Genomic DNA, 26,758 nt, shown 5'->3' on the forward strand with positions numbered 1-26,758 from the left:
TCCATTATCGTCGCCAATTGAAAATTGTTTAATGTTTTTGACACATTTTTCATACTAGTTTGATGAATGAGAGATAAAATAAAGAACGTTTTAATTAGTGAAGATTATGACAAAAATAATACGACAAATTAAACTAATTGAGCAATTGCGACAAAGATTACCATATGAAAACTCTACGCAAAATCAGTTTTTTTCCCGTTGATAATAAAGTAGTAAAACCAAAAAAAATATATTATGTCATATTGATAGTGAAAAATTAAAGTGCTAATAAAATTACGAAGCTTAAGGCTCAGGGGCAGAATATATTAAACTACAAATGGACAAATATAGAACCAACAATGTCCATTTTCTGACATGGTTAATCTAGTATTTAACTTTTTAGTACTTCCTTTAAGTAAAGCAGATGAATTTTATGAACATATTTTCTAATTTTTTATTTAAAAATAAATATAAACCAAAATTCATAATTTATAATATTTTAGCTTTTTTGGCTTTTTTTCTAAAGCGGTTTAGCTTTTTCTGGCCTTTTTTTGAAGCCAATATAGCTTCTTTTTTCGCCAGCTCCTGGCAACACTGGTGAAGGGTATCTATAAAAATACAGTAATATTTCACATAATATTTCACATTTGAATCAAATTTTTTGTAACTTATACGTTAGCGTTTTTTTAAATTGTTTTAATTTTTAAACCCTTCAATATGAATGAAAAAAATAATCAACATCACAATAATTAAATACGACTTGTAACTATACGGCTAACTATTTATATAGTTACTAGCAACCAAAAAAATTATAAATTCTATAAAAAATTTATTGTACATATCCAGCAATAAAAAGTCTAACGGGGTCAAATTACACGATCTCAGTAGCCAGTTCACATCACCTTTACGTGAGATCATAATGCCCTCAAATACAGAATGTCCAATGTGGCATGAATGCCACAAGCGCAAAATCCACACTTTTTCGTGATGCATTGAACGCTTTAGCATCTCATGTAGATTGGTATCTTCTCAAATTCGACAATTTGACGTAACCATTCATACAGAAATTTGCTTTATCGTTGAATATCGCCAAGTTGTGGTCTGCGAAATCGCCGAGTTTTTGTGAGCGACGCAAAATCGACTGTGTCGGTTTCTCCTGCACACTATAACGATCAGTGGTGATGTTTTCGGCAGATCTTGCATTTTATCATCGTGCTGCTGTTGGTTCTTTGTAATCCAGAGATGATTTTATATTTTATCAAATTGGTCAAAAATAAATAAATAAATAAAAAAAAAAAATTTCGTTGTTGCTCAAAACTTCAAAATTTCGTTGTTGCCAAGGGCTGACTGCAAAACAAATAAAAGCATATACAAAAAATTTACGAAATATAATAACTGGACTTTTAAATATTGGAAATACATGCATATGATTAGTTTCCTATCAACTACGACAAAAAAATGCAAACATTTTAAGAAATAAGCTTTTCATTGTCACATTAGTTAACCAGTTTTATAACGCTAATTTTCTACATATCAAAGTTTTTATTATACATTATTGTCTCTCTATTCCGAATGTGTATCATCCTTATAATTCCTAAACATACACGCACTCACATGCCGACAGACACTTCTTTTATTCTGTGAAAATGTAGAGAGTGAAGAAGTAGTGAATCAACAAAAACAACTACAAAAGGATTTTACAGTATAGAGAAGTAAAAAAATGGTATTTAAAACAACAAATAACTCATAAAATTATATGTATGTGAAAAACTGCAAAACAATCTGAGAATTGTTAGTTAAAAATACAAAAGTAAAAGCACACATAGACTCATGTAGAATTCTAGTACTTCTCTAGTGAAAACTCGCATTTTTCCGTGCAGATTTTTCTTTTGCTCCCACTCCTGTCTCTACTTATGTTATCATTGTTGTTGCAACTCTACTATACTGCTTCTATTATTATTCTATTCTCATGTTGCCGTTCATAAGCTTAGTTTAGTTTCCTGTTATACTCTTTTTACCTACTTTGTTTTATGATATTTCGCATGTTGCACATATACTACGTTTACAAATAAAAGCCACATAGATACATACATACGTATGCATATTATTTGCAGTTTACCCAGTAGTTCTGGGTAACTGTCCCGAACTAGTGATTTTACATATCACTTATTGTGACAACCATTTACAAAAATAGCTCCGTGGCTAGTTATTTGAATACTAGCTATTGAAATTTTAAAGTCTATTTATAAAGACATCTAACACGATCAAAGTGTATAAAAAGGCCCTAACTCGTGTTTTTTTGCAAGTCCAGATTTTCATTTATTTCGATAAATGGTCCGATCATATATCATAATTAACCAAAAAAATGATGACATAAAAAAACACGAGTTAGGGCCTTTTTATATTAAGCCATCGATATGGTCTCTACTTTTACGTATGTATATGTATATCGTTTGTTTATTTAAATTAAAACTGTAGCAGTGTTTAATTAAACTATAATGACAGATGAATTACGCAAATTATATAGACCAATAAATAGGCAATATAGATACAAAGTTTGCATTTAAAAAACAATGACTGGTGCTAAAATGTACAACTACATATAAAATATATATCACGATATGAAACGTTCCTCTTTTCCAAACCTACAACTCAAGCATATGAACAAATACAAAAAAATACACTAGCGAGTTTAAGTATGAGTGGGTTTGTTCTTGCATATGTGTGTCTAGTGCATATGTGAAGTACTTGACAATTATACGTATTTAAACATTGCATGCTGTTAGGCAGTCAGACATTCATGTAGACTGACTGGTAAAGACTTACATACTCGCAACTAGAGCTGAAGAAGTAGCGTATTTTTTCACTTCCACTACTTTATTTCTTTTTTTTTACAACTGCACAAGCCCTTGTACTTGAAGTCCTTAAATACAGCATAAAAATCTATTTTCTCTTAACAGAGTTGTGTTGTTTTTATACTTGTGTTGCTAAATTGTATTTTTTCATATAATTTTTGCTTCATTTTTTCAGAATTTTAATTTTTTGTTTGTACTACCACGTATTAGTAAGCAATCTACTTATAACTAAATTGTGGATAAAATAAGAAAACATGAAAAATGAAAAAAAGGAACAGCAAATGCCTGAAGGTTTTTAATTTTTATTTTTTGTTTTCCTATTTTTGTGTAATGCAAACAAAAAATATTCAGTTTTTTCTGCAAATGAAAAGTCATTGTTAAAAACGGATTTTATAAGATTCTCTGACTTTGAGTACAGCTGTAGTATTTTTACTAACAAAATAACGACAACTATTGTTTTTTTCTTAACTGAAGTGAGTACTATGATTTTAGTTGATTTTCGGTTTTTTTTTGCTTTTCTATTTTTTTCTTTGTGAATGTCAACATTGTTAAAATCAGTTATGAGCAGGGCAAGTTTTTCAAGCAATAAGTTTGAAAAGTAAGCATATTTTACAAGTTTTTATACATAAAAACATATTTTTCTGATTCGTGCGTAAATGTGCATATTTCGCATATCGACTATAATTTATTTAAACAAAATATTACTTTTGGGTTTTTACCCACAACCTAACATCCCACAACATATATATATGTATATCGATGGCTTAATATAAAAAAGGCGTAACTCTTTTTTTGCTACTTTACGGGAGAAGGAAAAAACTTAATAAAATTCATAAAATTTTAGACACACAATAAGTTTTAATGCAATTTTTAATAAAAAGAGACATCACATTTTATTTTTCATTTACGATTTTTTTTAAATGAATGAAGTTATTTTATATAACCCTTTTTTCATTGATATTTTTGAAATTGGTTACGCCTATTTTATATTAAGCCATTGAATCTATATGATTATGGCTATGTCCCTCGAATTACCTGTCTGGAAAGGAAATATTTTATATTTTGGCATTTTATGTGACAAATAACGATAATTTAATTTTTAAAAGTGGACAAATAATTTATTCATCTTTGCTTAGTTCTTGGTCACATTTAAACTTGCCCTAGTTACGAGGATTATTTTTATTTTTTTATCTTTACATTTTTCATTATCGTGAATTTTAACACATACAAACTCGCTCTTATAACTAAGTTGTTTTCCCTTTACGTAAACACAAAGATATTTATTTGAATTTAAACCACTAAATGAAACGTTATAAATGTTGTTGGCATTATTTTCAAATACCAACCACAAAGTATGCAAAGGATTTTGTTATTATTAATCATACCCCCAGTGCACTAAATTTTGATTGAAATTAGTTTGCACTATTTTTGATCAGCTTTAGTGATAATGCTTATTTCTTAACTAGCACTAAAAAAAATAGTGATAGTGATAATTTTTTAACTATCACTAAACGAAGATTTAGTGCAAAATTCCGCACTACAATTAATTAGTGCAAAATTTTAACCTGCAATCGAAAAAAGCTGCATTAAAAATAATATAACTAAATTTTCAAAAATGAGTAGTAGTATTCACATTTTGATGTATACCAGCAAGAATTGGAGCAATATCAGAATAAAAAATTAAGAAAAACAATATCGATGTTCGAAGTTGTTTCGTCTTCGGATTACGATACAGAAAGTGACAGCATATGCGCAAATAGAAAATTACAGACCCCCAAAGGAGGATGTGGATATAAATTTACTGAATTACTGGCGTGCACAAAAGTACCCAGCAAAAACTTCGCTTACAAAGCTACAATTGCTACTTAAGTAATGTCTTTTTTAATAACTTACTTTTTAAGTATACTGTTTTTGTTTTTTAGACTTTACTATAAAATAAACAAAAAAACTGTTACTTTTTTTCAATTTGCCCATTTTTTTATTGCATGTTTATTTTTAGAAAAACAGAAAAGAATATTGCATTACTGTGTGAAAACCATTATTTGACGCACAATAAAATAACTAAGCAGTGGTGTAGTGAGTACAACAACAGACTAGCAAACGGATGGTTGATGGTTCGACTCTTGGCTGAGACTTATTTTTTTTTTTTATTTTTAGTTTGCAAATACAAAATTCTATAAATAACTAACAAAACAACTTATTTCCGGCCAAAATATAAAGGATTACTTTTGGGACATCGTGAACAAAAATAATGACTTCTTTCAGTAGAAAAATAAGTAGTCAAATTCCCCTTATTTTTCGGCTTATTTGTAAGTAAAGTTTTTGCTGGGTACAATACGCATTTTCAAAAACAATTAGCGTATATTAGCGACTTATTTTGGATAACCAACTGATAACTAATGAAAAGTCTGGTAAGTCTGAGATGGAGTGTATTTGTAAGATCAAAAGTTGTATATAAGATAATGGAAATATTGGTCTCCATAATATAGGACCATATTTTTGTTAATGATGAGAAAGTCTAGGAAACATTATATAAAAAATATATGGGGTTATTGGGAATTTCTGCATCTCTTTATTATTCCTATTCAACTTTTCTATGACTATTATTAAGACCATGGTAACTTAATAATAGTTCTGGTAAAGTTTTCACAAATGAATAACAAATTGAGGACGAATGGAACTTCTAACACTACCTATTATTTTGCAAGAACTCAGTACACCCGTAAACTGCACTAATTTTCACTATTGTCTAAACACATGGTTGACTCTAACTTGTATGTATTGGGTCATTCGTCAAGAATGTACTCGTTGTAATGAAGAGTGGAGACGGTTGTTACTTAAACATTCCCAGGTATTACATGGCGGAGGCAGTCTTCACTGTACTGGTCCTAAGAAATCTAGAGATGAGGACATTTGATACTTGCTTTTTTGTATTGTACTTCAGAAAGCAATTATTCAACCTATTATGATAGGTTCGAATGCAGAGTAAATTGTCCATTTGCAATCGACAAAATGTAGCTATTGTCCCAAAAGAGTCAATTGACTTCCTCCTAGGACAAGTCTACTAATTCTATGGCTATTGGTAACCTGAAAGTAGATTAGATTGCTAGTTTCAGACTACCAGCACTAACTGTGGGGTCTAAAAACCCCTAACCACACATAACTACTATTTTTTTCAACATAAGATAATTGTGGTAATCACCATCAATATAAAATAACAGGTTTGGCATCATTATGTCATGGTCGAAAAAATGTTAGTTAGGTTGTGTCAAACTTTAACCATCTAAATATTTTATATAGTCATGTATTCTCATACCTTTAAATGTCTTAATTGTGATTTTCTAAAGAAAAAAATAAATTTTTACTTGAAAAATTAAATTCATATTTCATATATTTTAGAACCCACATATGACGAAGTGGGTATTTTTATACCCAATCCACAATATCGTACTTGTAGCTTAGGAAAGTGGGTCTAATCACTTGGTTATTTTGTTTGCTGATAGATTACATCTAAGACTACTAGACACATGGAGGGCATGGGAGACTTCCACTCCCCTCGTTTTCTAGAGCCGTTTATTTTCGAATTTTGTGATTTTGTAAATTGCTCAACTTTGGCGCACTATTTCCCCACCAAGGAATGACCTAATATTACCGAAAAAATTATTTTAAGTAGTTCGGTTCCTAGTTCATCTAATCCAAAAGATTTTTGATAACGCTCTCCTAGAATTTTCTAGAATTTTTCTAAAATTGCTCTATTTTTGGGTATTTTTCTACCCATTCGGTTAATAATAAAATTAGCATTTTCTCAAAATCCTGGTGATTTTTTCTATTTAATTTTTTTTAAATATTTTTTAAAGAAAAAGTGTTTTTTTTTTAAAAATTAGTTATAACTAAAATTTTACCAAAATGGATTACAATACCGGAGGTGTGTTTATATTATTTGTAATATTTCGTGTTATTATTAGTAATGTTTTTGTGAAGTTACGAAAAGTTTTTTCTTTTCTGTAGTATAGAACTTACGTTGCCTGCATTCGCCCAAGGAACGATACATATGTGGTTATTTGTGGGAAGGTCTTCATGCTACACTAAAATTTTTAATGGTAACTTTTTTAAAATTATATATGTGGAAAGTTCTATGAGAATATAGATTTAAATCTTTTTTGAAAATGTTTGTTGAGTTGGTGGAGGGGTTATCAGAAAAGAGGGGGAAATATTTATTTTAGCAACAGGGTTCCCTGCACAACCCTTTATGATGCTAGATCCATTGGAAAAAATTTTTGCCGCAATTTTGGCAGAATCAAATAACTTTGGAAATGAATTTACCATTTCTAAGCTTTTTATCAAATATATTATTTTTAGAAAATTAAAATTCTTTAAAGCTAAAAGTAAAGGACATATTTGCATATATTCTGTAAAATCAATAATTTACATGTAAAATGTATAAATGCAAACATGTACTCTTATTCGATTGGTGTCAAGTATGGTAATTTATTAAATATGTGTTGGAAAGTCTAGTGCACTTCTGCTCAATGACATTTGTATATTATCATTTCTAATACGTCTTCTTTTCCTTATTTTGTTAATGTAAAAGACATAAATACATAACAACATTATTATATGGTAGACACATTTTCATATATACACTTGGGGTTAAAATGAGTGTAACTGACGTAAATAATACCAAAAACCATTACCTACATTAACTTGCTAAATATCAACCAGAAAATATTTACATAGAGCAAATAAATGTCGCATTTAACGCATTTATCTACGTAACATGACTAATAATGTAGATGTACTGTACGATGTTCTTTGAAATGTATAAGATTGAAGACCATAGCACAAAATAATTCTCGCATAGCACAATACAGCCTAAATTCTATATAATTATTTGCGTACGTATTACTAAAATATCTCACACTACTTTAGAGTGAGTTTGTGAATTGATATAGTTGGATGTATGTTCAGTATATATCTTTTGTTCAACAATCTTGTTGTACATATCTGGTTTCATTGTTTGGCAGACAATAAAGATTAACTTTTTGATAGTTGGACATGCTTTTGCTAAACCCACACAACCAAACAGTACTACACCGACACACTACGCTTACACACTCACACATAAAATAACATCATACATTAGCAACAAAAATTATATCAAACCCCACCCAGTGAGTATTTATGGAATCCGGGTGCGTATGATTATTATTATTATTGTATTGTAATAAATATTAAATTCCTTTCAATCTTCATTGTCAACAGAATAACTCACCATCACCATCATTATCATTGTAATTAAAATGATTTGCTACTAATTTATTCAAATAAAAACCATAACAGTAAAATAATTATTAACATTTAAAAGCAAATATACGCTCAGATCTGTGTTTGTCATTCTGTCACCAATGTATAGTATGTAAAGAGATTATTTTATAATAATTTTATAGTATCAAAATTTATACTATTTAAGATCGCCTAGGAAAACCAAAAATGCTTGAAGACTAAGAATTGTAGGCATTAATCCATGAATATTGTTTTCAAACTAAACAAGAGCTTGCAAAATCATTGGGAGATACTCAACCAGCAATTTCAAAATGTTGATAGTAGCAAGGGCCGAGAGACCTTGAGAGATTCTACATGTCAGAAATGATTATTGAACAATACAAATTAAAATAATATTTGAACCGAATTATTTTTGCACCGAATCATTACTTGCGATGAAAACTGGATACATTACAATAACATGACGCGTAATAGATCGTACGTGAAGCCAAATCGACACCAAAGCTATTTAATGGGAGCAAAAGTGTCCTATCTTTAATGAGCTGCTGAAATCTGTACAGACCATCACAGGAAACCTGTACACTGTACAGTTACTTTTCAATGTATTCTTTTAAAATTATTACAACTGAACTCTAGTCAGATGAAATTGCTTCAATTAATAAATTAAATTAATACATCAAATGTGGCTAATCAGTTCTGATCTGAAAGTTGTGACTATGCTAAGAAGTCTCAAGGAGGCTATACGAAACACATGTGTTTCCTGTTTCACTCTAATACCCGATTTAAGGAAACCAGTGCGAGACGCCTGACTGTCTTATTCCAAGTCCAACGATAAAAGGACAGAACTGCGTAAATGATCCACTAGTCCATTAGTGCCAATGGAGAACGTGCTCTTGTCCCCTCTTCATGTCAAACTGGGAATCGTCAAAAATTTCATCAAGACCATTGTGAATCAACCCAAAAATTCTCGATTGTTTGAAAAATATTTTTCCCAGAATCAGCGAAGCCAAATTGAACGGAGGTGTTCTAAACAGTGTTTAAAAAACTAGACTACAAGTAGCAGTAGCAACGAAAAAACACAAGTAGTCTAGTTAAAAAATTAATAAAAACTCGGAGTCAATAATTACTACTACTACTGCTACCTTCACATTTTGGTAGCAGTAGTTGTAGTAGTACTAATAAAAGAAAAATTTAAAAGTAGCAGAGTAATTTATTATCTATTGCTACCTTAAAAAAGAAAAAGTTTTGATGTAGCAGTCATTATTTTTTTATTAATTCTGGTACTTTTAAAATTTAGTAGTAATAGAAGTAGCAGTTGAGGTAGTAGAAGAAGTAGCAGTTAAGTAGCAGTTGAGGTAGCAATAAAATAAGTCAAAAATAAAAATCTTCAGCCAAAAAAGTATATTATGTGTTGTTGTTGTGAATGTATATTTGTGTAAGTTGGTCGTGTTGTAAACAAAAGCTCGGCTTTTTTGTTATGCACACAGAAAACACGATCTTTCTGTTAGCAACACGAACATCTGAGACGAATAGAAACGAATAATTCTTTCAAACTCTCTCAAAACAAAAACAACACACAGTGTTTAATTCTGTCAATTTTGGTGTTATGACTGAAGATTTTCTTTTTTGACTACTTTTATTGCTACCTTAACTGCTGCATCAACTGCTATCTTAAAAATTAAAACTCGATATAGAGCAGTAGCGATGATTTGATTTTTATGCTACTACTCCATTTACAATTCATGTTTTATTACTACTGCTCTGTTAAGAGTTTTTTATTTTGAAGGTAGCAGTAGTTTTAAAAAAACAAGAAAACGAAAAAAGACAAATGCTACTGCTACCGCTACATACACTTTTTTGAAGCAGTAGTTGTAGCAACAGTTAAAAATTTTTTAGTTATCGTAGCTTTTTAAACACTGGTTCTAAATGGGCACGATATATGGAAGCTCATAAAATCAAAAGAATTCAAAGACGCTTAGTCGGTTATGATTACCTTGCGTGGAGGGCAGTGAAGAAAGTAATACGATATTTTTTGGGGAGCACACAATTATCTTGCTCTTGAGACCAAAATGTTCCAATACATCCAAAAAATTGATTCCTCAAAATTTACTTCTTGCATCACAATCTCGAATATTTCAGCAAGCAGCTAGCCTCAGAGTCGGATGAAGTTGTCGAGCACTTTCATCAACTGTCCATGGAAACCCGATATAAAAGCAAAAGGCTGGACTCATTGATGGCTGAAGTTTGTTGGTGGTCACAAAAAACATACGATGAAGAAGATTAAGATACAAAGGATTTGTCCTCCGAGGGTATGCCAGAAAATATAAGTAAACTGACTAATTGAAATGAATTGATTGTTTTCCATATGAAGACAGATCCTCATCCTACACAGACTCCTAACAAGAAGAAAGTAAACACAGCAAAGAATGAGGTTTGGTAATTTTAACTAAACACGCTGTTGAATTATTCTTTGTTAAATAAAAATCATGAAAAACTGATTATCCGGGATCCCGGAAAACTCAAGGAAAACCAAAAATACCACTTTTCTTTATTGACTGTGTTGTAGCTGGCGTTGAGGTTAACAACCTTACTGAACATAACTTTTCGATAGTCGGACATTTAGATCAAAATACATGAAAAAAGCACTAAAAATTTAAATTATATAAATAAATATTAACTAACTTCAAATCGATATATCTCTATTCTTAGACCTGACCCAGTGAAAAACCGGGGCATGTCTAACTTTTTTTTTACCGAAATAACGTTTCCCGGTGGTCAGAACCGTAGGCGATCAGTGACCCGAACCATTTGTCGCATAGTGTAATGATTATATGTATATTACAAATAATATGTTCTGAACTAATGAAACGTTTTTCTCTCTTCCCAATTGTAATTCAAATTGCATTGAAATATATACATTTTTTCTAAACATACTTTAGCATTTTATTTTTAATTTAACCCCATTTTAATGTATGACTTGTAAGAAAATCTGAAAGTGAAAGCAAGAATTCATAGTAAACATTAGTTCATTCAGTATAACACACTTCTAATGAAAATTATGCTGATTGCAAGGAAAACTTTGCGAAAACTAGTTTTAGCTTACAACATAAATTTTTTCTTGAATTTAAGACTAAAATTTTATAAAACAAGAGATTGGGATGGGCAATATACATGAGTTAGTTGCTCATTGTTCCTGGTAATAAATGAGCTTGTTTAAGAAATTCTTTCTCCTTTGCCAATGATAAGAAAGTGGGGTTATAAAAACATGTGCATTTTCTTTTTATAAAACAAAGAGAAATGTGAATTAGCGAAATAAGGAGGAGTAGAACAATAATTCGAATAGAAAAAAAAAACAAGAACAACAATAACATGAAAATTAAAATGAAGAAACAATGACAAGAAAGTGAAAATACTAGAGAATTAAAACACAATTATAAAAAGTACGTGGCCTACTTTTACGCATACAAAAATTGCACCTTAAAGTTTAATTTAACCCATTAACGCCGAATGGGTAGAGAAATACCCAAAAATAGAGCAATTTTAGAAAAATTCTAGAAAATTGTACGAGAGCGATATCAAAAATCTTTTTTTGGATTAGATAAAGTTAGAACCGAACTATTTAAAATAATTTTTTCGATAATATTAGGTCATTCCTTGGTGGTGAACTAGTGGACCAAAGTTGAGCAATTTTACAGAATCACAAAATTCGAAAATAAACGGCTCTAGAAAACGGGGGAGTGGAAGGCCACCACGCCATCCATGTGTATAGTAGTCTTAGATGTCCTCTATCAGTAAACAAAATAACCAAATGATTAGACCCACTTTCCTAAGCTACAAGTACTATTTTGTGGATTGGGTATAAAAATACCCACTTAAGGTATTTATAGACGGCAATACTCAGTATTAATATTTGTCTAAAATTCAACTATCATAATACAATTTCATCGTCTAAAAAAAATTTGTATTAGATTTTCAAAAAATACGAATAATTTTTTTGATTTACGGTCGGGTATTCAAAATTTGTTTAAAACAATTCAAAAACATTTTATTTTCATATGTATCGGGTATGTATTTATAAAAACAAATAAGGCAAATAAAAATGTGAAGAAAATATAAAATAAAAATAAAATTTTCTGAAAAATATCAACCAACAAAGAAATAAAATATTTGTAATACTATCGTGTAAACAATAAATGTTTTTTCGAAACGATTTTTTGAAATATTTTAAATTTGAAAAGTGTTAATACTCAGTATTGCCGTCTATAAATACCTTTAGGCATATGTGGGTTTTAAAACATATGAAAAATGAATTTAATTTTTCAAGTAAAAATTTAGTTTTTTCTTTAGACAATCATAATACAAACATTTAAAGGTATGAGAATATATAAAATATTTAGATGGTGAAAGGTTGACACAACCTAACTAAAATTTTTTCGCCCATGAAATAATGACGCCAAACCTGTAGTGGTTATGTGTGTGTAGGACTTTTTAGCCCCCAACAGTTCTTGGTTGCAGTCTGAAACTAGTTATCTAATCTACTTTAAAGTTACCAAAGCCACAGAATTAGTCCTAGGAGGAAGTCAATTGACTCTTTGGGGACAATAGCTACATTTTGTCAATTGCAAATGGACAATTTACTCTGCATTCGAACCTGGCATAATAGGTTGAATAACTGCTTCCTGAAGTACAATACAAAAAAAACAAGTGTCAAATGTCCCCATCGCTAGACTTCTTAGGACCAGTAAAGTGACGACTGCCTCCGCCATACAATAACTGGGAATATTTAAGTAACAACCGTCTCCACTATGCATTACAACGAGTACATTCTTGAAGAATGAACCAATACATACATCTAGGTGTTTAGACAATAGTGAAAATTAGTGTAGTTTATCAAGTTCTTGTCGAACTACTGGGTAGTGTTAGAGAGTTCTATTCCTCCTCAATTTGTTATTAATTTGTGAAAATTTTGCCAGAACCATTACTAAGTTACCATGTTACCATGGTCTTAATAATAGTCATAGAAAAGTTGGATAGGAATAGTAAAGTGATGCAGAAATTCCCAATAACCCCATATATTTTTTATATAATGATTCCTAGACTTTCTCTTCATTAACAAAAATATGGTCCTATATTATGGAGACCAATATTTCCATTACTTTTAACATCAAGATACAACTTTAGATCCTTTAAAAACACTACATCTCAGACTTACCAGTATTTTCATTAGTTATTTGAATTTCATTAGACATTATAATATTTTCTAAGTCGTATCAGTCTTATCTGATGGCAGGTATCTGTGGTTTACGTCATTATTTTCCTCATCTATTTATAATTGTTAGCCAGCAACTGTTAAAACTTTAAGATGTTGAAGAATTTTCGATAAATTTTAGAACTTTGTCAATTTTTACCAACTTATTGAATTTCTTTTTCTCAAGCCAGACTTATGTAGATCTATTGATGGTAAATGGTTAACATAACACAACTAGTTAGATATGTGGTTTCAACTTTTCACCATATGTATGAAAGCTAGGCAGGCGCGGATCCAGATCAACCATTTTGGGGGTGGACGTGTGTGGTTAGTTTTTGGGATTTTAAATTTTTTCTACATTTTTCTATTTTTTCCTTTTTTATATGAACAATTTTCGGTTGTGGGGGAGGGGGAATTCCTATTACCCCCCTCTGGATCCGCGCCTGTAGCTAGGTATTGATAAATCTACAACGTAATCATCAAAACATCGAAAAAAAATGCATTAAGGGCTTCCCTTTTCTAAGTAGCTAATTAAAAAAAAAAATACATTTTAGAATCCATATACGCCGAATTGGGTAGAAAAATACCAAAAAAAAATTAAAACAAGTAAGTAAGTATGGTCGGTGAAGCCCGACCATATAATACCCTGCACTAAGTAAAAGTGCAAAGACATTTTTCTTTTAAAATTTCAATAATTTATATTTTTTGTGATTTTCGGAAGTGGGCCTTATATGGGAGCTATGACCAATTATGGTCCGATCACCATGAAATTAGGTCGTGTGAGTTATGTCTATATTAAAGTTAACTATGTTGAATTTTGTGTGTATACCAACATTTTTAAGTGATTTATGCACGTTAAAGTGATTTTCGGAAGCGGGTCTATATAGGAGCTATGACTAATTATGGACCGATCGTAACAATATTTGGTGACATGAATTTTGTATATATAAAACTAATTTGGAGCGGAATTTGTGGAGATAAATATATAAATAAAAAATTTATGACCGACAAAGTCTAATTTCGGAAGGATATTTGTTTGGGGGCTAGGTGAAACAATGGACCGATTTCAGCCAGATTCAATAGGCTTCGTCCTTGGGCAGAAAAAATAATATGTACCAAATTTTATAGAAATGTCTTCAAAATTGCGACCTGTAATCTGCGCACAAGGTTTACATGACCATCCAGCCAGCCAGACAGACGGACGGACATCGTTTAATCGACTCAGAAAGTGATTCTAAATCGATCGGTATACTTTAATGTGGGTGTTAGACTAATATTTTTGGGCGTTACAAACATCTGCAGAAACGCATAATACCCTCCCCACTATTGTGTTGTAGGATATAAATATGGACGGCAATATAAAAGCCTTAAGTACTGCCTGTATAAAATTTCATGGGTTAAGTAACCTATTTTTCTTATTTTGTCAAATATTAACAACTCTCAAGTAATACACGTGTTTATAGCTTGCAACATAAATTTTGTCTAAAACTTAAAAGTATGTCTAAAACTTTATAAAATAAGAGATTGGAAAGGGAAATATACATGAATCAGTTATTCGTTGTTTCTGGTAATAAACATGCTTGATTAAGAAATTCTTCTTCTAAACATTTTTATAACAACAAAGAACCAGGTGAATGGGTATAAGAAGGAGGAGTAACGTTTAATAACATGACAATGAATTAACAAAGAACAGTCAACGTTTAAATAGTTAAAAAGTGAAAATACTTTAGAAATAAAACTGTTTTATTTTACCAGTCTGTATTTATAGAAGCACTGAATAATGACAGAAAACAAACCACAGTGAAAAACTGTATACATAATTATAAAAAGTAAAGGTCTGCTTTTTAGTTTATAAAAAAAAATTTTAATTTAAAGCATACTTTAAAAAGACCCATTTTTCTTACCTTTTCAAACATTCACAACATTCTGTATTGTGCATATTATTTAACCCCATTTCTTGGCCTGCCAATTAAAATTAAATTTGCTATTGTAGTGTTTTCTTCTAACGTGTCTTGTCTTTGTATTGTTGCTAAAACATGAGCAATTTATCAAATTAAAATTTAGCACAAAATGCAAGACTTATGCCCCATTTTTTTCACAATTGTAAAATAGAGACAACAATACAAGAAAAGAGAGGTAGAATCTCTTTTCTTGTATTGTTGTTTCTTTCAATTTTAAGGACACATGTTTCCGATATTAGTGTCCCTTGAGTGAGCGCCTTTCTTATCGAAGTAGTGGTCGTAGAACCAAATGTTCTAGTTTCTGATACAATTCTAAGACAATCTAGCTTTGTCCGTTAGTAAGAATCCACTCTTTATGTCATTATTCTCATAAGAATTGCAACAGGTGTTTAAACATCGAGCATACTGTAGGTTGGAGCCAAAATCAATAATAATGTAAAACAAGTATGAGTGCTATATTCGGCTGTGCCGAATCTTATATACCCTTCACCAAATTATACTTAAAAATTTTATATATTTTTAGGTAAACAAAATTTTTATTTCCAGTTGTTTTTTTCATTTTTTGGAAAAAAAAAAATTTTTCGATTGTTATTTTATTTTAATTTTTTTTTTAAATTTATTTTTTTTAAATTTTAAAAATTTTATTTTTTTAAATTTTAAACAAATTTTTTTTGTGAAAAAAAAATTCGGATTAAAAAAATATTTTTTCCGATTTTGACCCATTGTAGGTCCAACTTACTATGGTTTTATATACGTCTATCTTTAGATATCCATATTGTCTATATTAGTGTCTTAGTAATCCATATAGGTCAAAAATAGGACAAAAATCGAGGTTGTCCAGGTTTTTTCCTCATATCTCAGCCATTTGTGGACCGATTTTGCTGATTTTAAATAGCAAACTTCTCGAAAGCATGTCTGACAGAATTATTTAAGATTTGGATCCCGAAGATATCGGGGGTCTTCAGAAAATTGATTTCAACAGACAGGCGGACAGACAGATAGACGACATGGCTTAATCGACTCCACTATCTATAAGGATCCAGAATATATATACCTTATAGGGTCGGAAATTGAAAATGTAGAAATTACAAACCGAATGACAAACTTATATATACACTTCTCACGACGGTGAAGGGTATAATTATACACACAAGCAATACAAAATGCCAGAATTGAAAAAAAAATATTTAGCACATACAATAAAAAATGTTTCCCACATTTATCATACATACATATTCTTTTATCAACAATTTGTTCCAACTTATGTTTTCATCATGCCTTCTAATTTACTGCCAACCACAACCAAATAAATTGATTACCAACCATTAATTCATCTCAATTTTCCCTTTGATTCATTCAATCATCCGTCATTTGTCGATGATTGGGGAAGACATTTCTTCATTATCAAAATCAATTTCAATTCTTGTTTATTTTCAGCTGCTAATCTTTATCAGTGCCGAAAATGTTTAATGTTCAAATGCCCTTATTTAAGCTGTGATGGTTGGTAAAAAGTTAATGTAATGCTTTCAAATTATTATTGATTTAACATCATAAATTTGATAGAAACCTGTATATATACATACATAAATGAAGAAGGAATTGGCAACAAATGGAATATGTAGTTTATACAACAACTTTTTTGATATTTGTGAAGGAGTATACTTCCGTATTGTATTCATTTTGTATAAGAAAAACTGCAATAATCTTAAATGGCTTAAAGATAGCGTTAAATATTTAATAAAAAAATGTTCTATATTTATATCTTTGCATATGAATTTTTTATTTTCTTGTAAAATGTAAAGATTTTGTATATAGGTCAATAAATGTTTACATGTTAATGAACTGAAGTCCAAATTTTATGGAAATTTAACTCTAAAATTTGTTCAGTCAGTCTAAATTTCATTCAAATCGAAACAAATTTATATTGTGTTGCCTATATTTGGGTTGAGTGCATATTGGTAGATGAGTTGTGAAGAAAATATTTAAATAAAGTGATGGCTTATATCTCTAGTTATGTTTCTTTCAAATATAAACCTTTCTCGTACTTAACTTTTATATTCGTTAACAACAATTATACATCCTCTTAATCCTTAATGAAATTTTGTGACGCTATCCGAATAAAAAACAGAAAATATGCAAAAAATTTATTAATTAAAATAAACACTAAAAGGCCACTTCTAAAAAAATTTTAATGATACATTTTGATTCAAATATTTGTAAGCGCCTAAAGTACCCTTAAAATATTTCAAAGATGCTAATTAACCTCATAAACTAAAACACTTTAAATGTGAAATATAAAGAATAACCAGAAAACTAAATATACGCGATACCAAATGTGACCAAAAAATTAAACGTAAAATAAATAAAACGAAAATGTTTACCTTTTATGAGCCAAAGGGTCAACATTTGATAAAATATAAGAAAATATAATTTGAAATGGCATAGATATAATGAAAAAAGGAGAGCACACAAGTGACAACATTAAACAACTTGGAAGGGATGTAAGCTTACATCGAAATGAGAAAAAGCTGAAAAAAGTAAATGAAAACTAAACGTCCTGACTTCTGATCCCCGATATAGTGTCAGCAATAATAGATGGCATTAGAAACCGTAAGAAAATATAAAATTACGAAATACAAGTAAAAGAAATATAGTCGGCTGTGCCGAATCTTATATACCCTTCACAATAACATAATTTAAGATAAAGAATCTTAATTTGCCATAAATATACAGTGGTTGACAAAACAATAGAAACATTTCTGAAATAATTTTAACATTTTTGTCGTATTTTATTTGTATACTTTTATTAACTTAATTTAACAAAAAACAAAGGACATAATTAATTAAATTCTAAAAATGAGAAAGCAAAATTAAAATATTTCTTTATTACGGCATTGACAAAACAATGGAAACTTATGTATTACTTTAACAACAAAATATTGAGTTGCAAAACTGGCGATTGGGCAGGCCAATTCAAAACACGTACCTCGTTGGATTGTAACCACTCGGTCCAAACTAGGAGTTTAAATGATCCCTGGCAAATTGTAGACGAGCAGAACGGTTCTTTTTAGAAATGAGTGGTTTTTTCACAGGACGATAGCAACCAAGACCAGCCTCATTTGCCCTGCGGTTTACTTATTTCTAATTTTAGGCTATTAACAACCTCTCGAGGAGTTATTTTTGGGAATTTCTTGAACTCTCTCGCTATTAAATTGTCTTGTCTAGGAGTAATCTTACGAGGTCCTCCACCTAAATGTTGAGTTTTTACAGAACCGGTCTTACGAAATTTCTTTATAATTTTTGAAACTGCTGATTTATTTATTGAATATTTGTCACAGATACTTTTTTGATTTAAACCAGCTTTAAAATCGTTAACTATTTTATTTTTTAAGTCTTCTCAAATCTTAACTTTAGCCATTTTCGTTAACTTTGAAAAAAAAATCAATTATGCGAAAAACTTAGAAAATGAAATTGTGAAAAATTACCAGAATTTAAAAATAAAATAACTGTAAACAGGATGCTTTTTACCAGTGTTGCCAGTTTAGCCTTTTTGAGGCTAAATTTAGCCTTTTTATTTACTCTTTAGCCTCGAAATTTTGGTTTTAGCTTCGTGGCTTTTTTCTAGCCTTTTCTTAATTTCAAAATAGCCTTTTTTGAAATTAAAAAAGGCTAAAAATTTCGAGACTAAAGAGTAAATAAAAAGGCTAAATTTATATTTGTGAACCATTTTCATTTTAATTCATTACTGATTTTCATTTAGCTTTTCAACATACTCAAGAATTGTTCAGTATTAAAAGAACAAATAACAATTTCCAATATCAAGTGGTTCAAAATGAAATAGTATTTTATATCTGAAAGCTTAAATGTCTAGCAAATTCTCTTTCAAGACAAAATTGTTATTACACATTATATTCATCATTATATAATGGACAAGAGCCCCACAAACTCTTGAAGGCTTGTGATACTCGATGGCGATCAATAGCCGGTAAACGTCTTGTGGATCTATGCTTCGAGTTAAAACCCATTTTGTTTTAATTTCGTCAAACCAGTAATTCTAAAAAGCCAAACTTTTAAGTAATTAATATACTGATTATAATTTGGCGTACCATCTTTTTTTAAAACCAGTATTGCACAAAGTACAAAAAATAAATAAATCATTTGCTGTTTTCTGATTTAAAATTCAAGGAATTTGATCCATTATCGTCGCCAATTGAAAATTGTTTAATGTTTTTGACACATTTTTCATACTAGTTTGATGAATGAGAGATAAAATAAAGAACGTTTTAATTAGTGAAGATTATGACAAAAATAATACGACAAATTAAACTAATTGAGCAATTGCGACAAAGATTACCATATGAAAACTCTACGCAAAATCAATTTTTTTCCCGTTGATAATAAAGTAGTGCTAATAAAATTACGAAGCTTAAGGCTCAGGGGCAGAATATATTAAACTACAAATGGACAAATATAGAACCAACAATGTCCATTTTCTGACATGGTTAATCTAGTATTTAACTTTTTAGTACTTCCTTTAAGTAAAGCAGATGAATTTTATGAACATATTTTCTAATTTTTTATTTAAAAATAAATATAAACCAAAATTCTTAATTTATAATATTTTTAAAGCGGTTTAGCTTTTTCTGGCCTTTTTTTGAAGCCAATATAGCTTCTTTTTTCGCCAGCTCCTGGCAACACTGCTTTTTATATCGTTCTTTTAATTATTATTATCGTTTTACATTTCATTCTTGCAGAAGTTTAAAAGTTTTCATTGTTTTGTCAGTAGCGAAATTGTGAATATTTTTAATTTTGTTCCGAAACGGGACTATAGCATATACATTTATTTATGAATCATGTACAAGAGTTTTTTGGGGGCTACGGAAATTTGATTTCAACATTCAGTCAGACAGATAGACAAACTCCGATATTTATAACGATCCAGAATTTATGGTATCGCAAATAAAAAATGTAGAAATTACAAATGGTATGACAAACTTAAATATACTTTTGCCACTCATAAGGGTATAAAAATAAAACTCAGCCAGATGTTCCTAGAAACATATCGTAGTCACTAGAGTCTAGCTACAAAACTAGAAAATAAAGAACATTATGGTCATAAATTCACACAAAGAAAAAACAATATTGTTAATTTATTTTATGGTGAGAATAGTTTTATGTCCATATATAAAAATAGTGCAATGATTAGACAAACACACAATCACAGATGCAGTTTCACCCTAATACAAATAGCAACTACAAGATACAAGTACACAAAATCATTGATGTCAAAGTACAAGGGGAAACAAAAAAAAAAGCCATAAGTCTTGGTCCAATACACAAACAAATAAAACAAAAACTAATGGCCTTCTATTGCTATAATAATATTTGTCCTCATTTCTATTTTTAGTTTTTTCAAATATTTTTGTTACTTTTATTTTGTATTTATTTGTATTGCTCAATCTATATGGTATTTCTCTTAAACGATTTGTAGCACTATAGAAAAATGAGGTAGAAGTGAAATGTTTGTTTAAACATTTTTGTTATTATTTTGTGTAATGGGTCTTTAAAGAAAGTTGGATAACTTTTCAAGTTTATTTAAAGAAAAATAAAGTCCCCTTTTATTAAAGGTATTTATTTAAATTAAAAATTTAACAATATTTTTAAAAATTCAAAAAAACGGAAACAAATCTGGAATTACTAAACTTCAAACAAATAGCAACTGAACTGCATTTAAACTGGATCATTCGCTTTTCTTGAATTGACGCTACAATATTTTAGCATTAATATTGTTAAGTTTTTACCTTTTAAAAATGGGGGTTTATTTCCTTTAAATAAACCGGATACTTTTGATTTCAAATAAAAGCCGTTTAGTAGTTTAAAAATAGTAACAACTCCTTATTTGAAATGTGCAATAACAACAGTTTAAATTGTCACTATGTGTTCTAATACACACGTTTATAATGTACACTAACCCACTGGAAATTACAGCGCACTTTAACGCACACAGTTGATGTTTATTTACACAGCATCTATCATATCACAGCATCTAGGTATCATTAACTCACTGACGACTGCAACCTCTGCCACTATTTATACACACGTCATCTTTCGGGAACCGCCTAAAATGATCTTAGCTCTTTGCGGTTCGGTGGTTAGTTTACTAACCACATTTTCTATAGTCTTTAAAACATAGTTTATTAGTATCTATTGTCATTTTGCTAAACAATTATATTTTTTGAAGTCATCGTTTATAATTTTTTGCAAAACTTTGCCGTCAGGGTGCTCTGGTTAGATAAATATATTAATTTGAAAATATTGTAAAAATCAGTTTTTTTATAAAAAATTTCCCTCATTCAATAAAAAAAAAGCACAGAGTGTTTATTGATCATCAATGCGGTGTTACTTTGATATTTCGGTTGTTTTGTCAGAAAATTTAGTCAAAAATATTCGATTTTAAAAAAATTTATACGAAACAAAAATTTTTATCATAGTTATTTTGAATGCCAACCGCCACGGTGGTTAGTAAAGTAACCACTTCATTCCACAAAAAACCTTGGAGTGGTGTGGTTTTTTCATGTTTTGATTAATTGTTTCTTACTTTTTATAATAAACTAACCTTACCTAACCTAACAACCACATGCTATCAACATTGTTGATAAGTAGAAGCTTCTACTGATAGAAATGTTTATAAACACGATGAATATTGATGGCAGTTGCTACCGACCGTTAAATTCAAATTGCTAGTGAAACATCGCAACAATAGTAAGCTGTTGTGCTATTAAATTAGGCATATTTTAAACCAAACCATATGGTTGACCCATTTAATTAAAATTTTTGCAAATTATTTTTAGTTAAGAGTTTTGATTTATTTTTCATAGTTCTGCAATATATTCTTCATATAAAGGGATTAATTCTGGTATTCCTTATTAAAAATAATATATACATTTTGCTGCAAATTAAAAAATAATAACTATTCATTGCTCGTTTTTAGTTGATTTTATTTTTGGTAAATATAATGAGAAAAATATTCATAAAATTTGACCTAAAAACAAAATTCCATTTTTTATTACACACATAAATATCATAACTGATTCCCCCTGCGGAGTCATTTTATAACACCATTTTTAATATTTGAATATTTAATTTTTAATAACCACAAAATGACACTAAGTTTTTGAAAATTAAAATAAATTAAATTAAAATTAATTAAAAACCAAATAGGTGGCATGGTAAGAGAACAGTAATTAAAAGCCAATGATAACCTTATATATAAATGTAATAATGGAAAAGAAAAACAAAAGCTTAGAAATGTTAAAATTATTATCTTAAAAGAAGACAATAAACATACGATTTTTTTCAAATTTTAATGCCAACTATTGATCTTTTGATTAAATATTTTGATTAAAATTTACTTTTTTGTGTTATTTTTTACAATTTCGTTGAATTAATGTATGTATTTATTTTTATGTAGTTTTGTCAAACATGTGTATTTATAAATATAATGTTGTTACTGTTGTTCATTACGTCTGCTCTTTTGAGTTATTTCTACAATTGGAAAACAAAAAATTTCCATTGTTTTCTAATTTTTTTTTTTAAATTTTATTTGATTTTTGTTTAAATTTATGAAAAAAATTTTTTGGTGAAAAAAATGTTATGTGTATTTTTTAATAGTTTTAACCAGTGTTGCCAGGAGCTGGCGAAAAAAGAAGCTATATTGGCTTCAAAAAAAGGCCAGAAAAAGCTAAACCGCTTTAGAAAAAAAGCCAAAAAAAAGCTAAAATATTATAAATTAAGAATTTTGGTTTATATTTGTTTTTAAATAAAAAATTAGAAAATATGTTCATAAAATTCATCTGCTTTACTTAAAGGAAGTACTAAAAAGTTAAATACTAGATTAACCATGTCTGAAAATGGACATTGTTGGTTCTATATTTGTCCATTTGTAGTTTAATATATTCTGCCCCTGAGCCTTAAGCTTCGTAATTTTATTAGCACTTTAATTTTTCACTATCAATATGACATAATATATTTTTTTTGCTTTTACTACTTTATTATCAACGGGAAAAAAATTGATTTTGCGTAGAGTTTTCATATGGTAATCTTTGTCGCAATTGCTCAATTAGTTTAATTTGTCGTATTATTTTTGTCATAATCTTCACTAATTAAAACGTTCTTTATTTTATCTCTCATTCATCAAACTAGTATGAAAAATGTGTCAAAAACATTAAACAATTTTCAATTGGCGACGATAATGGATCAAATTCCTTGAATTTTAAATCAGAAAACAGCAAATGATTTATTTACTTTTTGTACTTTGTGCAATACTGGTTTTAAAAAAAGATGGTACGCCAAATTATAATCAGTGTATTAATTACTTAAAAGTTTGGCTTTTTAGAATTGCTGGTTTGACGAAATTAAAACAAAATGGGTTTTAACTCGAAGCATAGATCCACAAGACGTTTAACGGCTATTGATCGCCATCGAGTATCACAAGCCTTCAAGAGTTTGTGGGGCTCTTGTCCACTATATAATGATGAATATAATGTGTAATAACAATTTTGTCTTGAAAGAGAATTTGCTAGACATTTAAGCTTTCAGATATAAAATACTCTATTTCATTTTGAACCACTTGATATTGGCAATTGTTATTTGTTCTTTTAATACTGAACAATTCTTGAGTATGTTGAAAATCTAAATGAAAATCAGCAATGAATTAAAATGAAAATGGTTCACAAATATAAATTTAGCCTATTTATTTACTCTTTAGTCTCGAAATTTTTAGCCTTTTTTAATTTCAAAAAAGGCTATTTTGAAATTAAGAAAAGGCTAGAAAAAAGCCACGAAGCTAAAACCAAAATTTCGAGGCTAAAGAGTAAATAAAAAGACTAAATTTAGCCTCAAAAAGGCTAAACTGGCAACACTGGTTTTAACATACATATGTACTTATGAGTCATATAGATAGTAATTACTTCAACATAAATTAAGTATACGCAATCAGTTAATACAGAAATATGAATTGTAAAAGAATAAAGAAAAGATATTAAATAACATCTTGTTAAAACAATAAGAATTTCCGTTTGAATTCAGCTTTAACACCAACTACACAGGCGGACAAATTAAAAAAGTTGATATCAAAAAGAACGACTATAAGATTCTTAGGAATGAGGTTTAAAATAAAACAAATGTATGCTAGGATATTTAAAAAAAGGAACAACACGTAGCTGAGGTTAAAAATTTATATTGGTATCGTCTAGAATATTGCGAAAAACGTCAGATTCGTATTCCAGCAGATGAAACCCTTATAAAACGATAATCTGTGATCAGGGCCTGTGTTAGCAAAAAATGTAAGAAAACATTTCTATAATTATTTGTGTTTTAACTTAACGGTATTAAACAAAAACAATTACATACTTATTTTGAGAATTATTTCGACAACTACATGCAACCATTTCAATATTTTTATAAGTTTTATGGTCAGTAATAAAGATAGAATATTATCAACAAAATATTACAATGAAACACACATTTGAGTTGACAATACAGAACTAATGGTATGTCTTTTATTTATACATTTAAATACTAATAAAATTAAATCCAATTAAAATTAATTTTATTCAAATCATAGTTTTATTTATAGTGGCTTTTTAGTTTAAGGTAATTTATTGATATTTTATCAATACATAAAATTTATTTTATATTTTTGTAACTGACCTCAATTGTTTGCTGCAAAAATAATTATACATTTCTATTTATTTTATTGTGTGCAATTGTGGTTTTAACAGTGCATTAAAATGTACTCGATTTTTTACTTAGAACGAGATAATATGAATTTTGTGAAAATATTTATCACAATTAAGCATATTGGAATTAGGAATGTAAATATGTTGTTTTGAATTGTATTGAAATCGAAAATTAAAATAAAATCATGTAAAATACAAAAGCTGATGCAATGTGCCAAACTAGATATAATCAGATTAAAAAATCCAGAAATTCCAAAGAAACATCAAAAATTTACTAATTTATATATAAAATTTTTAAAAAATAAGGATTTGGAGGCTTACGATTTCAGTTCATGTTTCTTTACATTTGAAATTATAGTATTTAAAGATCTGTATTTTGGAGTGATTGCCATTTTTATAATTTGACAAAAATTTATAATAAGAAATTATGACGTTTATTGTCAAGACAATGTTGTATGAGGAAAACCACAAAATATTTTTTTTTAAAAACAATGCAATAGTATTAATAATTGTAGACAATACCTTATAATTTCTTATCTTGAAGAAAGAACAACACATAGCAGAGGTTAAAAATTTATATTGGTGGGACTTTCAGACGACATAACAAAATTTTATGAAAAAGGCTGTATTCGCGCAGTTATAACATTTCAAATTCTGATGACAGATTAGCATTTAGCGCAGCTGAATCCTTTACAAAAGTAAACTCTGTGCTCGAATTTGTTTGCCTGTGTTAATACAGAAAATCCATATCCATATAAATATATAAATGTCTTTGTAAGTTTGTTTGTTGGTTTGTTTGAGCATCAGGACTAAACGGCTGAACCGATTTTATTGAAATTTGGAACATGGATAGATGCTTACTTGCTATCTTTTTTTAATAGTTGGACCAGAAAGAGATTTAGAGGGGGAAAACCGGTAAAATTGGTACCTTTAGTTCTTAAACAATTAAGAGTAAACGGCTGCACCGATTTGATTTAAATTTGGAACACAGATATCCCTTTACTTAGAAGCAATAATAGACTATATAGTTTTTCTTAACTTGTACCATAAAGGGACAAAAGAGGGCAATATTTGTACCACCCATACAAAGTAAATATTTATTTTCGAATATTTGCAGAACTAAAATTGTGTCTATCTTCAAACTTTATACGAATCAATTTTGTATCACTGTTTGAAGTTTAACTAAAAATGGACATACAAAGTAAATAGTTATTTTCAAATATATGGTGAACTATAATTGTGTAAGTCTTGAAATTTAGTCCGAATAGCACCCTACTCATTTTACATGGTTTGGCTGAAAATAAGCGGTATTAAATTAGTGGGCGTGGCACCTACCATACAAAGTAAATAGTTATTTTCGACTATGTGGAGAACTGTAAATGTGAAAGGCTTCAAACTTCATATGAATTAATTTTTTATCAGTGCAAGAAGTTAATAAAAAAATGGGAAGGATCGGAACTCGGCTTGAGTCACCTCCCATACAAAGTAATTAGTTATTTCTAAATATCTTGAGATCTATAATTACTAGATTCTGCCAACTTTGCCCGAATAGCTCTCTTATCATTTTACATAGAATAGCTTAAAAAGGGCGATAGTGGATAAGTGGGCGTGGAACTTCCCATGCAAAGTATATAGTATTTTCGAATATCTGCAGAACTATTATTACGACAGCCTTCAAACCTTATACGAATC

The sequence above is a fragment of the Calliphora vicina genome, chromosome 4, assembly GCF_958450345.1.
Source record: "Calliphora vicina chromosome 4, idCalVici1.1, whole genome shotgun sequence".
Taxonomy (NCBI): Eukaryota; Metazoa; Arthropoda; class Insecta; order Diptera; family Calliphoridae; genus Calliphora; species Calliphora vicina.